The following is a 14,360-nucleotide window of genomic DNA, read 5'->3' on the forward strand; positions in this document are numbered from 1 at the left end:
ATGATGTTTATCTTTAGAAGGAGTTCAAGTGCTCTTCATTCTGATCAAAAAATTAATGAAGCTATAAAAAACGTGAACAGAAACATACTTGGTTGGGCCATTTCTCATTGCTGTCACACAGTATTTCCTATTGCCTCCTGGGCTGTGGGAGATTCTGATAAGATTGGTGTTTGGTGCCTATTTCTTCATGCCCGAAGATAGTGGTGAGCCCTCTGTTTGAGTCACTGTGGTATTGGGACACCAGGATACTTAAAGTGGCAGTTCCAGAATTTGAAGCCAGTGATGGGGACATAATGGACTGTGATGTCTCAGAGGGGAGCATGGACATGATGACATTCCCATCTACTGGCTGCACTTAGAATGAATCATGGAATCCCTACAGTGCGGAAAAAGGCCCTTCGGCCCAACAAGTCCACACCGACCCTTGGAGCATTCCATCCAGACGCATCCCCCTAAAACACACCTAATCTACACATGCCTGCACACTATGGGACAATATAGCATGGCCAATCCACCTCATGTGCACATCTTTGGACTGTGGGAGGAAACCGAGCACCTGAAGGAAACTCACGCAGACATGGAGAATGTGCAATATCCACACAGACAGCTGCCCGAGGGTGGATTCAAACCTGGGTCCCTGGCGCTGTGAGGCAGCAGTGCGAATCACTGATCCACTGAGCCACCGTGCCACACCTCTTATCCTTTGTGTGTGAAGATTGTGGAATGAGGATAAGTAGCTGAAGAAATCACAGCACCTCACTGCAGTCCGTCCTGTAGCAAGAACAATCTGTCAATACAATGCACCAATAGTGGAAGGAATGGATACTGAGGATCATGGATGGGATTCTGGACAAAGGGATTGCTTGACTGTGGACTGTTGTGTCGAACTTCTGGAGTGTCATTGGGAATGCACCCATCTCGGAAATTGGGAGTATTCCATGACACGCCAGAATTGTGACTTTTACAGAGGTTAGTTTGTGCAGAGTGTGAGTCAGTGCACAGTTTCAAATCTGTCCTGATAGAAACAGTATTGATGCCTCTGGTCCAGTTCAGTTTCTGGTCAGTGGCAATGACCATGAGTTTGAAGCTTGGATCCAATAGTATTAATATGATCAGACATGGTCACTGCCTGGCACTTGCATGGCATGGACATCGCTTGACATCATAAGGTCAATGTTGCCCTGGTCCATACTGCCCTGTATTGGCATGGACTGTTTCATTATCTGAGAAAGAAAGAAAGATGGTGAAGACCTCAGTCAGCAAAGAACATCCCCATTGAGGGGATTATTTAGTTCTGTGTTCACCATTGATGGAGCAGATTTCAGAAAGACTCATTTTTTGTTTCAAATGTATGTTTTTGGACATACTTCATCACAAATGCAACTTGGTTCTGGACAGATGCATTCCAAGGAAAGAAAGACATGTTGGGGATAGATTCCGTTGCAACAAACCAGAGGCATCTCTTACACATACAATACAATATTTACATATATTTGAGGCACCAGGAGGGTCCGTTAACTGAACGGACCTCCATTTACCTTCAGATGTCTTTCCCCACTATATCTTGGCAGTAGCTGTCCCAAGCTTTAGTGTGTCCCTCAGCATGGACTCCTGGACCATGGAATGTGCCAGTCTGGAACACTCAGTCAAGGTCAACTCCTTGTTCTGGAAGGCTGACAAGTTTCAGGCAAACCAGAGAGTATCCTTCACCAAATTGATGGCCACCTGGCACAATCGATGTATATTTTGGTGTGTGTTCCTGGGAACTGACTCTAGAGCACAGAGCCCTGCGTCATGGGGCTGCTCTGGACGTACCTGGAAATAAAAAAATCTTTCTCCAGACTTCATTTGCAAAGGCACATTCCAGAAGGAGATGTGTGTCAGTCTCGACATCCACACAGCTGCTTCGAAGGGAGCGTGCGGTGGCACAGACTGATTGGATGTATTTGAAGGATCTCACTGGTTCGCTTCTCACCATCAGCCAGGTGATGTCTTGGAGCTTGTTAGAAACTTCTGGTGATGAGGCATTCTGCCAAATGACTTTGCCAATCTGCTCAGGGAACCACGCAACAGGATCCTTTCCCCTCAGGGTCTTGAAGACGCTGCGTGCTGACCACTTCCTGATGCACCTGTGTGATGTGGAACGGTCTGGCTACTTGCAGCATTCTGCAGCAATGAGGCTGGTCCCATCTTTTCCAACACTGGGGACACGTGGAGCCTCAGCACATAGTGACCCTTGGTGTTTGCGTACTGAGGGTCTACATACAGCTTGATTCAGCCACACACAAAGGAGGCCATCAGGATGAGGGAAACGCTGGATACGTTCTTCCCACCCGTATCCAGAGTTTTGGACATGGAATCTATCTCCAGCTTCCAGGCGAAATGGAAGATGGCTCGGGTGACTGCAACAATGCAATTTTGGGGGATCAGCCAGACCTGCACCATATGGAACAGAGAGAGCACCTCACACCTGATGACTCAGGTTTTTACCTGCGATAAAGAGAGAGTGGTGCTCCCAGAATTTGGACAGTTTTTCATGCCTCTCCCTTGCCCTCTGAACAACTTGGGCGATGCCCTCCTCCCAAGATTTTGCACAAAGCCCGGTCCCTCCGAACCATGTTCCCAACACCTGCAGGTAATCTGTCCTGGCAGTGAGGGGGATAAAGGAACGGTCGGCCCACTGCCCAGAGAACATGGCCTCACTCTGGCCTCACTTTACCTTGGCTCCTGAGCTCAGTTGGACCTGGTCACAGATGCTCGTGGGTCAGCGCACTGACAGAGGATCTGAGCGGAAACCGGCGACGTTGTCCATGAATCCAGGGAAGCCTTGACCTGCAGGCCCCCGCTGCCTGGAATAGTCACCCTTTCCAGGCGCGTGTCCTTCCTGATGGACTCAACCAAAGGCTCTGCACAACACACAAATATGGCAGGAGAGAGTGGGTACTGACTCCAAGTGTGGTCGGGAAGCTTTCTGATCCCCACCTATTGATTGAGACCGCGCTAACAATGTAGATGATCGTATCCCTGATGAGGGTGAGGCTCTCAGACATTGTCCTGCCCAGTACTACACAGGTTTGGTTGGAATGAATCACTGATCCCAGGACAGACCTGACCCAGTTGGCGATGACCTGAGACAGAATTTTGTCGTCTGGATTCAGCAGTGAGATTGGCCGCCAATGTTCAATTTCCTCCCTCTCCCACTTCCGCTTGTAGACAGGGGTGATGGTGCCTTTCCTCATGGATTTGCACATTCTGTCTGCCAGAAGCATACTGTTGCACAACTCCAACAGGTCCTTTGCCAATCGTCCCGCCGAGCCGAATACAACTCGGCTGGTAATCAGCTGCTTTCAGGAGTTTTATTCTTTTCTATGGACTTGAGGGTTTTGGCCAGCTCATCCAGCGAGAGCGGCTTGTTCAGCTTCTCCTGCGTGCTGTTGTCTGAGACCTCTGTGCGAGAGGACAGGAGCGGCTGGGAGACCATGCTGTCAGTGGACCTCCTGTCATACAGACTGGCATAGAAGGACTTGCTCAGTATGTCAGACCATCAAGCCATCTCCTTCCTTCCGGCTGCTGAGCACAGAGCTCTCTTTGTGCACCTTCTGGAAGAAGAAATGCGAGCACGTCTCACCCTGCTCCACAATGTGGAACCTGGACCAGAAGATTATCTTGGAGGCCACTGAGACAAAGAGCGAGACTTGCTGGTTCTTCACCTCCTGGAGATCCTCTGTGACATCGACGCCCATGGTCTGCAGCAGGAATAGGTTCTACATGGTTTCCTGGAATTTGGACAGTTTTTCATGCCTCTCCCTTGCCCTCTGAACACCTTTGAGGATGAAGAACCTCCTCATGTTCCCATTAACTGTTTCTTATGAAACCTATAGATGCTCTAAGTGGGGCTTTCCAGTTTTCCCAACCTGGGAAATCCCTTCTGATTCCAAGTCAGCAGTTTCACGCTGCACTTCCATGGGCCCTTGGTCACTCTGCAGGTGACAGTTGGTTAGGAGGAGGCAGTGATCTGAAGGGAAAAGAATAACCAGCCTGAAGGGGACTCCGACTGAGAACGTGTGAGACGGAAAGAGGAAATCTACCCTCGAGTGAATGTGGATGTGTCGGACTGGGGCGGACAAGGGCAGAAGTCACACGATGCCAGGTTTTAGTTCAATGGGTTTATTTGAAATAATAAAGCTTTCGGAGTGCTGCCCCTTCATCAGGTGAAATGACGAGGACAGCGCGGACGCTCAGTGGTGAGCACTGTTGCCTCATAGCGCCAGGGACCCGGGTTTGATTCCACCTTCGGACGACTGTCTGTGTGGAGTTTGCACATTCTCCCTGTGTCTGTGTGGGTTTCCTTCAGTTTCCTCCCATCAAGATGTGCAGGCTCAGTGGATTGGCCATACTAAATTGGTCATAGTGTTCAGGATTGTGTAGATTAGGTGTGTTATTGGGGAATGGGTCTGCGTGGGATGCTCTGTGGGTCAGTGTGGACTTGTTGGCCCGAAGGGCCCATTTCCACCCTGTGTTCCATGTGCCACTTTTTTGCCCACTCCCCTGGCCTGTGCTGGCGCAAAAATGGGGCAGGATTTTCAGTAGATATTTTGAGATGCCCAGTCGGAATTCATCCCAAGGAAGGAGGGTTATTAAATCTGCACTGGCCACTTGCACCATGTGCTGAGTGTTGAGCAAAGCCCGGTTGCCAGGGACTCGGATTTGATTCCAGCCTTGGGGGACTCTGTGGAGTTTGCACATTCCCACTGTGTCTGTGTGGGTTTGCTCCGGTTTCTTCCCACAGTCCAACGATGAGCAGGCTCAGTGGATTGGCCATGGGAAATTGCCCACAACGTTCAATCTGTTTGGGGGGGACATTCTTCAGAGGGTCAGTGTAGACTTGTTGGGCTGAATGGCCTGTTTCCACACTGTAGGGATTCTATGAGACTGCCAAGGCCTGTATATATGCAAGACAGACCACGGGACTGTTTAGTCCTTGTCGGGCGTCATTAAATAGTTACACCCCAACAAGGATTGATAAAAGGGATGGGGGGAGGGGATGGAAACTAAAGTGGCTGTATCAGGAGAAGTTCATTAAATATTAAATGTTCAGTTCCGCGTAAAAATGCTGACACACGGAAATAGATCCTCAGGGGTTTGAGTTTGAATTATTTTGAAAAGTGAATTGTCCAAAGAAATTGAGGAAATTTTGCTCATCCATCTTTTGGTCTGAGAGTTGCACATGGCCATCGCTTCCATGTAGTTCACTTTCCCCAAAACCTTTGTATCGTCAGCCAGCACAAGTGCAATGCATTCGATCTCTACTTTTAGGGAATGAATATACATTGTAAGACCATATGGCAGAGAATGATAGAATCCCAACAGTATGGAAAGGGGCCATTCGGCCTATTGTACCTACACCGGACTTGTGAAAAATATTTCACCCAGACCTAAACCGTCATTCTATCCCCGTAAACCCCGCCCTTACCTTGTCTATCCCAACTGACCAATATCCCTGAACACTGTGTGGCAATTTAGCGTGGCCAATCCTCTTAACCTGCAGCTCTTTGGACAAAAAAGCTGAACTCAGCCATTCAGCCCATCGAGTCCACTCTGCCATGGCTGATGACACTGTGGTGGAAGTGGTCATGGAAGTGCTGTGTGAGATGACAATCTTGTTGTATTTGAAGTGAGAGCAGTCAGCGAGACAGATTACATTCTCTTAAGTCACTGTTAAATCACCTTCATCTGAAGGTTATGTTACCTACTCTGTATCTTGTTTAAGGATATCTTATCATTGCTGGAGAAATTGAAGTGTGAGGGGTTGAATCTAATCAATCTGTGTAGGATTCAAAGCCATGGATAGAACCATGAACACGATGCTTTCAGGAACGGAGCACTAGGATTTCAAGAGGTTAAAAGCTAAGAGTCAGGTCAGACAGGATGCGTAAAGTTGACAGGCTGTAAACTAATGGTTGCCACAAGCTTCAGTGCTGGGACCTCAGCTATTTCCAATCTCTATGAGAGGACTGAGCATCATGCACTTCTATTTGTTGATGACATGATACCAGGTGGAAATTTAAGCTGTTGAGAGGACAATATGTGTCTGCCAGGAAATCTAGATCGGTTCAGTGAATGGGCAACACGTGGACGGATGCAACATCATGTGGGAATATGAAAGGTATTCACTTCCATTTAATAAATAAATGAGAATTGCTTTAATCGGTGAAAACAATTTTCCATGTATTTTTTCCCAGGACATGAAACACAGTAAGTCGGTGTGAAGGCAGAATAAATAATCAGGACAGGGGAGATGATGGCATCCTGAGAAATATTCCAGAAGGACAAGCTAATGCTTTGGAGAAATAAACAGAAATTGTTGTAGAAACTGACCAGGTCTGACAGCATCTGTGGAGAGAGAAACAGAGTGCAAGCCTTTAAGGCTGATGTGATTATTTCTGTAGATGAGTCCTATCAGATTTGAAACACAAACTCTCTTGTCACAGATGCTGCCAGACCTCCTGGAGTTGTCTAGCATTTTTGCTTTTTAATTTTAGATTTCCAGCACCCACGGTATTTTCCTTTGAAATAGCAGCTTTGGGGTCATGGGTTCAAATCCCATAATGGTGGCTCGAATTGGATTCGAAAATCTAGTCTTTGCAATGGTGCCCATGGAACTAGTATCAATGATTTTAAACCACACCTGGGTCACTAATATCCTGTCAAACAGGAAAGATGCTGTCTCTACCTGGGCTGGTCTTCATGTGACTTGACCCACAGTAATGTGCTTGGCCCTCAAATGATCTCCAAAATGCCCTGGCAAGTCACCCAGATCAAAGGATCAGGGATAGGCTTGCCATGTTACCCACATCCTCTGAAAGGAAGATTTTTAGTCATGGATTATTGAACAGAAGGCTTTGTTGAAAGGGAGTTGATGGGTTAGAGTGAGGGATTGTTGCTGCATTGGCCCAGTGTTTTTTGATTTTTCAATGAGACAGCAGCTGGAATGCAGTGTGTGACTTTGCTCTCTTTTCCCAATAAGGAATGGACTTGCCTCGAAGCCAGTGCAGTGAACATTGAGTTTCGATGAACATTAAATGGTGATGTTGGGCAACCCAAATGCAATGAGACATTGATAGAGAAGAGAGTGAATGTTGATGATGGTGAACAGGCACAAGAATCAAAATGAGTTACATTTTCTAAGATAGTGTCAAGCTTCGTGAGTGTTGTTGGAACGGGAAAGTCAAAATCGTCACTCACACTCCTGCATTGTGCCTTGCAGATGGTAGACCAGCATGGGGAAGAACGGAGACCTGTTATTCACTGTAGAATTCCTCACCTCTGAATTTCTCTTGTCCCTAGAGCATTGATTTGGCTCGTCCAGATCAACAGTAAAACCCAGAACTCTGGTGGATTCGGCAACAGTAATGCCAATGAATGTCGAGGAGAAACATTTCGATTTTTTTTCTTCTTCTCAAATGCTGTTTGTCATTCTGTTTTCCGAAGAAATCTATTTAAGTAACAGCTACTGTGTTAAAGGTCAATGCAAATTTCTGTGAAATACACACATGACTAAACAGTTTAGGATTTCCCATTTAGTTTAAAGGACAGAGAATGAAATCACAGTGTTCAGTTTTACTGTGCTAGGCAATATTTGTTCTTGTCATTTATTATGCCCGAGTAACCAGCCTTGCTTTTGTGAATTCAGTTTAGGCCAGACGAATTGTCACTTCGTCAATCTGCAATTACATAGAATCCCTACAGTACCAAAGTAGGCCATTCAGCTCATCGAGCCCACACTGACTCTCTGAACAGCATCCCACCCAGCCCTAACACTGTTCCCTTATCCTGTAATTCTGCATTTCCCATGCCTAATCCACCTAACTGGCACGTGTCTGGACACTGTGGGCAACTTAGCCTGACTAACCCACCTAACCTGCACATCTTTGGACTGTGGAAGGAAACCAGATTACCCAAAGGAAACTCACGCAGAACATGCAAACTCCACATGGACAGTCGCTCGAGGGTGGAATCGAACACACATCCCAGGTGCTGTGAGGCAGCAGTACTAACCATGAAGCCAAGTGCTTCAACATATCCTGTAGATTGCCTTGTAGGTTCATCCCATGTGTCGCCGCGCTTTCAAAATAAACTCTACAGTCAGGTAATTCAGATGTGACTTGATTCATTAGTGTTTGGAAATTGGCCGGGACATTTGTTAAACCCAGACGGCACGGTTCAACATTGATATCACCCATTTGCTGTTATAAAGGTCGATACCTGAGGAGCCTTTTGTGTTAATGGCTAAAACCGCTTGTTCAGGAACCATTCAGGTCGTGTTCCTATGCTGAGCTCTCCTGAGCCTTCAACAACTGATGCCAATTAAAAGGACTTTCAAAAGATTGTCACTGACCAAGATTTCCCTGAGGAAACACAGGTAGTGCCGTTTTCTTTTGGAATTCACCCTCTCCGCTCAAGTAAATCATTGCTCCAAATCAAACTCACAATGTGTCCCAGTAACTTGTTTCTAAAACTGCAAATATTTTCTGATATAGCTTCCTTGGTCTCAAGCAACATATTTGCCCATTTCATTCCACACTACAAAAAAATGCTAAAGTAGTCTTTATATTTTAGGACAGTTCTCTCAATTGGCGTTTTTGGTGATAGTTTAGCTTTCTCATGTGATAACACAATCTATCTTCTCGACTAAGAATTATAAAGAGGTGAAATACACAGCCATCCAATGGATTGGAACAAAGGTTAATGGAACGGGTCTGCATGATGCAGTGGAGATCGGATTGAAAAGTCTTCTCAGTTATGCATTTTTTAACAATGCTGAAGGTACATTATGTCTTCCTTTACATTACAACAGAATGTAAAACGATCCTTTACTCACTAACGTGCTTGAAACCTTCTACACAGACTGGCATATTGCCCAGTGAGTTTGCCAATGTGAATCCCAGAGGGTTGCTTGATCACATTGTCAATTCGGATAGAATTTTGATAAGCATGGATTCTGTAGACTTACAATCTGGGAAGCAGGAGGATTATTTCAAACCCAGTGAGCAGAATCTGGTCGGGGAGTCTGATTGATGTGGCCGTGGGGTGAGAAGCCCCATAAAACCAATCATCATGCGAGCAAGCAACTATCTATATTGATTATGCTTTTGCCAAATTGCTGGGCAGCAGTGAGGTGCCAATTAAAACGGGATTGCTAGATGCCTTACTAATGCAACTCACATCTTCACCACTTACCATGACCAGCATCTTCTCTGGTGAACACACATGGCATGTGCAGAGACAAAATGGTCATGTTTAGTGGAGCGGTCTTCAGTGCAGTCCATAGAGCACTCACCAATTAAGAGCCCTGGCACAGTGAATCGGGGCACCCTCGGACACCAGTCCAGGGGACGGACCAAGGTCAGTGACCTGCTCAGGGAGCTCTCAGTCGGGATGGCCAGTGCCTCTGTAGTCCAGGGAGTGGGTCAATCAATTAGTCAGTGCAGAGGCGTGGTGGGTTGGTTAGTGATTCGGAGGGTGGTGGACATTTCCCTCATTCTTGGCAAGGTAATTGAGATGAAACATTGGGCAGGATGTCCGCCTCCCTCAAAGTCACAAATAATTGGGAAATATTTTATCCTGTTGGTAAGGGATCATGGGTTATGGCGAGAAGGCAGGAGAATGGGGTTGAGAAGCTTGTCAGCAACGATTGAACGGTGGAGCAGACTAGATGGGCTGAATGGTCTAAATCTGCCCCAGTGTCTCATGGGTCCAGCTACCTCAGCAATTATGGTCTCAGTTCAAGCGTCCTGACTAAAGAACCAATTAATGCCTTTCAGTTGTCAATTTGTGGCCATTTAAGAGCCTTAAGCTGCCAAATGCCTGATGTGAGAAATGTGGCAGCCTTCCCGATAGTTATTAACGGGGTATCTGCTGGTCAGGTTAGGTCTTGCTGTGCCCCAATCTGGGGCCAATCGCAGGCACACATAGTGTCAAGTGAGTTGGCACTGCAAACTACCACCAGGCCCTGGTCCCACCACCTTCCCTCATGTCCCTCTCCCTTCAATCATCCCCAAAGATATCACTCCCTTTTTGCCTGATCACTGCCAGCAGATTGATCCCTCAGTGGGTCAATGCCTCTGATTGTCTGACAGGTTCAAACGGTGTAGGGCGTCTCTGCCCTGATATCTGATTGGCAGAGAGGCAGGTGGATGGCTGTTTCAGGATTTTGCTGAGTGGGATTTTCCACTTTTGTCTCTCTCACCGCACTCCAAACCACAACCCCACACCCCATCTCCCACACTCCCACACTCGGATAATCTGATCGTCAGCTGTGTTTCTGGACTCAACATTGTACAAAGGAGTCCAGGGCCCTGGAGAGATTTACTGGATTTATACCAGTAAAGCTGGGCCTCTGTGATGTGGATAGACTGCAGAAGTTGGGGATATTTGCATCAGAGCAGAAGGGATTAACAAGTCATTTGGGACCACTCTTCAAAACCATGAAGTGTAAAGGAGGGGAAACTGTGGCCGAGATGGTAATGATGAGAGTATGTGAATTTGAGTCATTGGATGAATGTGCAGTTGTCAAGGGGGCTGGTTAGCTCAGCTAGTTGGACAGCTGGCTTGTGGTGCAAACTAATGCCAATGGCATAGGTCAAGTTCTGCATCAGCTGAAGTCACCAAGAAGGGAAACCTTCTCAAACTCTCCCCTTACATGGGGTGTCGTGACCCTCACATCGAACCGCCACCAATTTCCTCTCTCTCTCTCGTTCACGAGAGAGCAGCCCTATTCATGGCCTGGTGAGCACCCCTCCAGCACTGTAATCTGGAAAGTACTGTCTGAAATGGTGATAGAAGCAAATTCAGTCCCAACATTCGAAAGATAAAAGTTCCCACGAGGAGGGAAAACCTGCGGGTAGGGGTGAAATGAGCAGGTCAGTGTAATGGCCAAAGTGCCAATGCAAGGGCAGCACACAGGCTACAGCGGGTCAAGAAGGCAGCTGACCACCACCTTCTCAAGAGCAACTAGGGAGAGGGCAATAAATGCTGACCCAGTCAATGACTCCCGTGCCCTACCAGTGTGCAATCAAATAAAAAGCCTCCCCTAACGCTGTGTCACCCTGTGAGGATGTTGTGCAGTCAGGTCCATCAGTGTTTACCCCATTTCAGCAAAGTCACCCTGTCCCCATCACCTTCAACCTCTGACTCACTGTAACTAATGCATTCAACGATCTCCGAGTAAAATGTTTTTTATTTACAGAAACAATTGTTCCTGTCACTGCCCCTTGGGGAATTAGCGGATACATCGAAAATGGAATAATTTAACAGAGCCATGATGTTTTTGTGAATGTAGTTCCTCAAGTCAAGAGTTTTCCTGCACCTACAGATCCAAAGGTTAAATTTGGAAACATATCTGCTGGTTGGTACTTTGTCAGGTGAGTCTGGTTGCTGAGAGACTGTTGAACCACGCAGAGGACTCTTGTGGTGTGGTGGTAGCGTCCCAACCTTAGGCCACACTTCACATCCCACCTACACCAGAGATATGTGAGAATGTATGGAAGCAGGCTGATGAGGGGTAAACAGAATAACTCAGCAGCTCTGCTCGCGTCTGTGGAGAGAGTAAGCTCACACTTTGAGTCTGGTATGACCCTTCAGTTAATAAGTGAAGTCGGATTAAGGGAGGAAAGCAAGGAAGCTCAAAACAGAGAGAATGTGCATCCATAGTAAATTGGGAATGAGGCTGGGGAGTTACAAATGCAGGTTATAATGTGGAATTGTGATGTTGTAGCAGTGATAGAGATCAGGCTCAAGGCAGAGCAAGGCTGGGTGTTAAATAAGTTGTTCAGGAATAGGAAGGAAAGGAGAAGAGGTAGCGGTGTGGCGTCTGTACTGGAAGGGCGTGGCGAGGGGAGTGGCAAGTTCATGAGCACAAGTCTTCAGTACCACTGCTTGGGTGTTGTCAGGGAGCATAGCCTTTGCAGTATCCAGTGCCCCCAACCAATTCTTGATATCAAGAGGGTGGAATCACATTGGCTGAAGATGAGCATCTGTCATGCTGGGGAGATCTGGAGCAGGTCCAGATGGATCATCCACTCAGCTCTTCAGGCCTATGATCGCTGCGCATGCTTCAGCCTTATATTGTGCATTCATGCGGTGGTCTCTTCCATCACTGATATCTGTGTAGCCTCCTCCTCCAGTGAGTTGTTGAATTGTCCACCACCATTCACGACTGGATGGGGCAGGGCTACAGAGCTGAGATCTGAACTTTTAGCTGAGGGATCCCTTAGCTCTGCCTATCACTTGCTGCCTATCTGTTTACCATGCAAATAGCCCTGATCTGTAGCTTCGCCATGTTGACACCTCATCTTCAAGTGTGCCTGGTGCAGCTCCTGGCATGTCCTCCTACACACTCTCCATTGAGCCAGGGTTGACTGAGCTGGTGGGGGGGTCCTCACTGTCCCGAATAATCTCTTCATAGTGTCCAGTTAATCTGTTCTGAACCAGGCAGGTTTTGTCATGAGGAATGTGAATTAAATGTCTGTGTTCATAATCCTGTTGCAGGGCAGTGGATGGGAAACTGGAGGATAAACAATATGAAGAACATGTGCTTGAATTCCTTAAGGACTTGGAAGAGGACAACCAACCCTTTGAACCAAGATGTTTTGCTCTTAATTTCTACAGCAGAAGTGGGCCAATGGAAATAGCTTTTGCTAAAACTTCCAAATGATTTCTTTTCTGTGACGTTCTGTTACCTTTACAGACGTATAAAAGTAAAATGTGCTTAGCTCTGTCTTAAACTACTTTAATCATGTGTGAAGTACATATCGGCTTTAACCTGGAGGAGGGTGCATTATTGTGGTCTCCTTATCCAAGAACGGAATAGCTTACTGTTGGGATTTGGCCTCTGTGTGGAAAGTTCTTGGCAGGGAAGAACCTTTTGGTGAGAGGGAAACATTAAACACAAACCAAAAAGGAAGATTGTCTTCCCTGGACTGACCTACCCCCTCCCTACCTCCCCACCTCTTCTCTCCTCCCCACCTATCTTCTTTTCTCTCCATCTTCGGTCCATGTCCCCCTCTCTCCCTATTTATTCCAGAACCCTCCCCCCGTCCCCCTCTCTGATGAAGGGCCAACACCCGAAACGTCAGCTTTTGTGCTCCTGAGATGCTGCTTGGCCTGCTGTGTTCATCCAGCTTCACACTTTGTTATGTTTAAGGTGGAATCAGGGCAGCTGGGTTTGCTTTTCCATCTATTCCTGAACACCTGACATTCTTTGAACTGTATCTGTTTTCTCAGAAAGCACTTTGATGTTTTCGCTTCAGTCAGTTTAACTTGATCATGCACACAAAACTCCCTCGCAGCTTCAACACTTCAACTTTAATTTCCCAGTCAGCTTCAACTCTTGTCACCACAGCTATTTTCTGAAAGCCTCTCTACAGCTAATGCTTAACACACTGTTCTGAGAACCTCGTGAAACAGATTCCTTTGTTTCACATTTTCCGAAGGCAGTTTCCTTGAGCCAGACCAGAGGATCTCAACACAGATCTAATACACACAATCTGAATTTCTCATGGAAAATCCACAGCCCATCTCTGCATCCCTTATAGAAAATCTCTAAAACAATGACAATGAACCATCAACTGATAATGCTCCTGCCCAAGTGCTCCTATTAACTCCTACCTTTCTCTCTCAGCAGGAGCTCCTCACACCCACAATATAGGCTGACCGACTGTGTGATTGAAGAAATGATCTATTTCAGTATCATTCCTGTTAACAGGCGGTTTATTCACAGGTTTCCCATGTGGAGGGAAGAAGCCATTGTCTTCGAGCCAGTGTTTGTCTGTGTTTTTCTAATTGCTGGGAATATTTCTCGCTGTGAAATAAAGAGGGTGATGAATCACAACACACAGACTCATGTTCAATTTTTACTCTGAGGGAAATCCAGGTCACTCATCCCGTCCCAGCTTTAATATGAGATACAGCCTTCCACATTTCAGTGAAATCACTCCGTGGAAATACTGAAGATTAACAGTAATGGTCTTCCTTTTCAGACAATAATCCTGCATAAATGGAGGGAATTTGGCCCACTGTCTACCTGAACCCACGGGGAAAAAATGGCCTTGGGAGGTATAAAGTCAAGGAGTTACAGATGTGGCTAAAAGATTGATGTGTGGATAATGGCTTTCAGTTTTGCAACAGTCCAGGCACACTCTCACTAATAACTTGTACAGGTGCAGCACTTCTTCACAACTTTTATATTACATTTCTTCAGTAATTAATGCCAAAAATTCCATTTGCTGTAGCTGCGCACTAGTTTCTGTAATTGATGCATAAGGATGTCCAGACCCCTTTGGCACCAAAGCTCTCTGAAG

The 14,360-nt window shown here is 46.5% G+C and overlaps 1 long non-coding RNA gene across 1 annotated transcript; it reads left to right on the forward strand.

Moving 5' to 3' along the window:
* The first annotated feature begins 11,261 nt into the window (after positions 1–11,261).
* On the forward strand, positions 11,262–13,891 carry LOC132209524 (uncharacterized). Its single transcript, XR_009445654.1, has 2 exons — positions 11,262–11,423; positions 12,550–13,891. It is a non-coding gene; the product is annotated as an uncharacterized LOC132209524 (long non-coding RNA).
* The last annotated feature ends 469 nt before the right edge of the window (positions 13,892–14,360 follow it).

Source organism: Stegostoma tigrinum, chromosome 4, assembly GCF_030684315.1.
Source record: "Stegostoma tigrinum isolate sSteTig4 chromosome 4, sSteTig4.hap1, whole genome shotgun sequence".
NCBI classification, from domain to species: domain Eukaryota; kingdom Metazoa; phylum Chordata; class Chondrichthyes; order Orectolobiformes; family Stegostomatidae; genus Stegostoma; species Stegostoma tigrinum.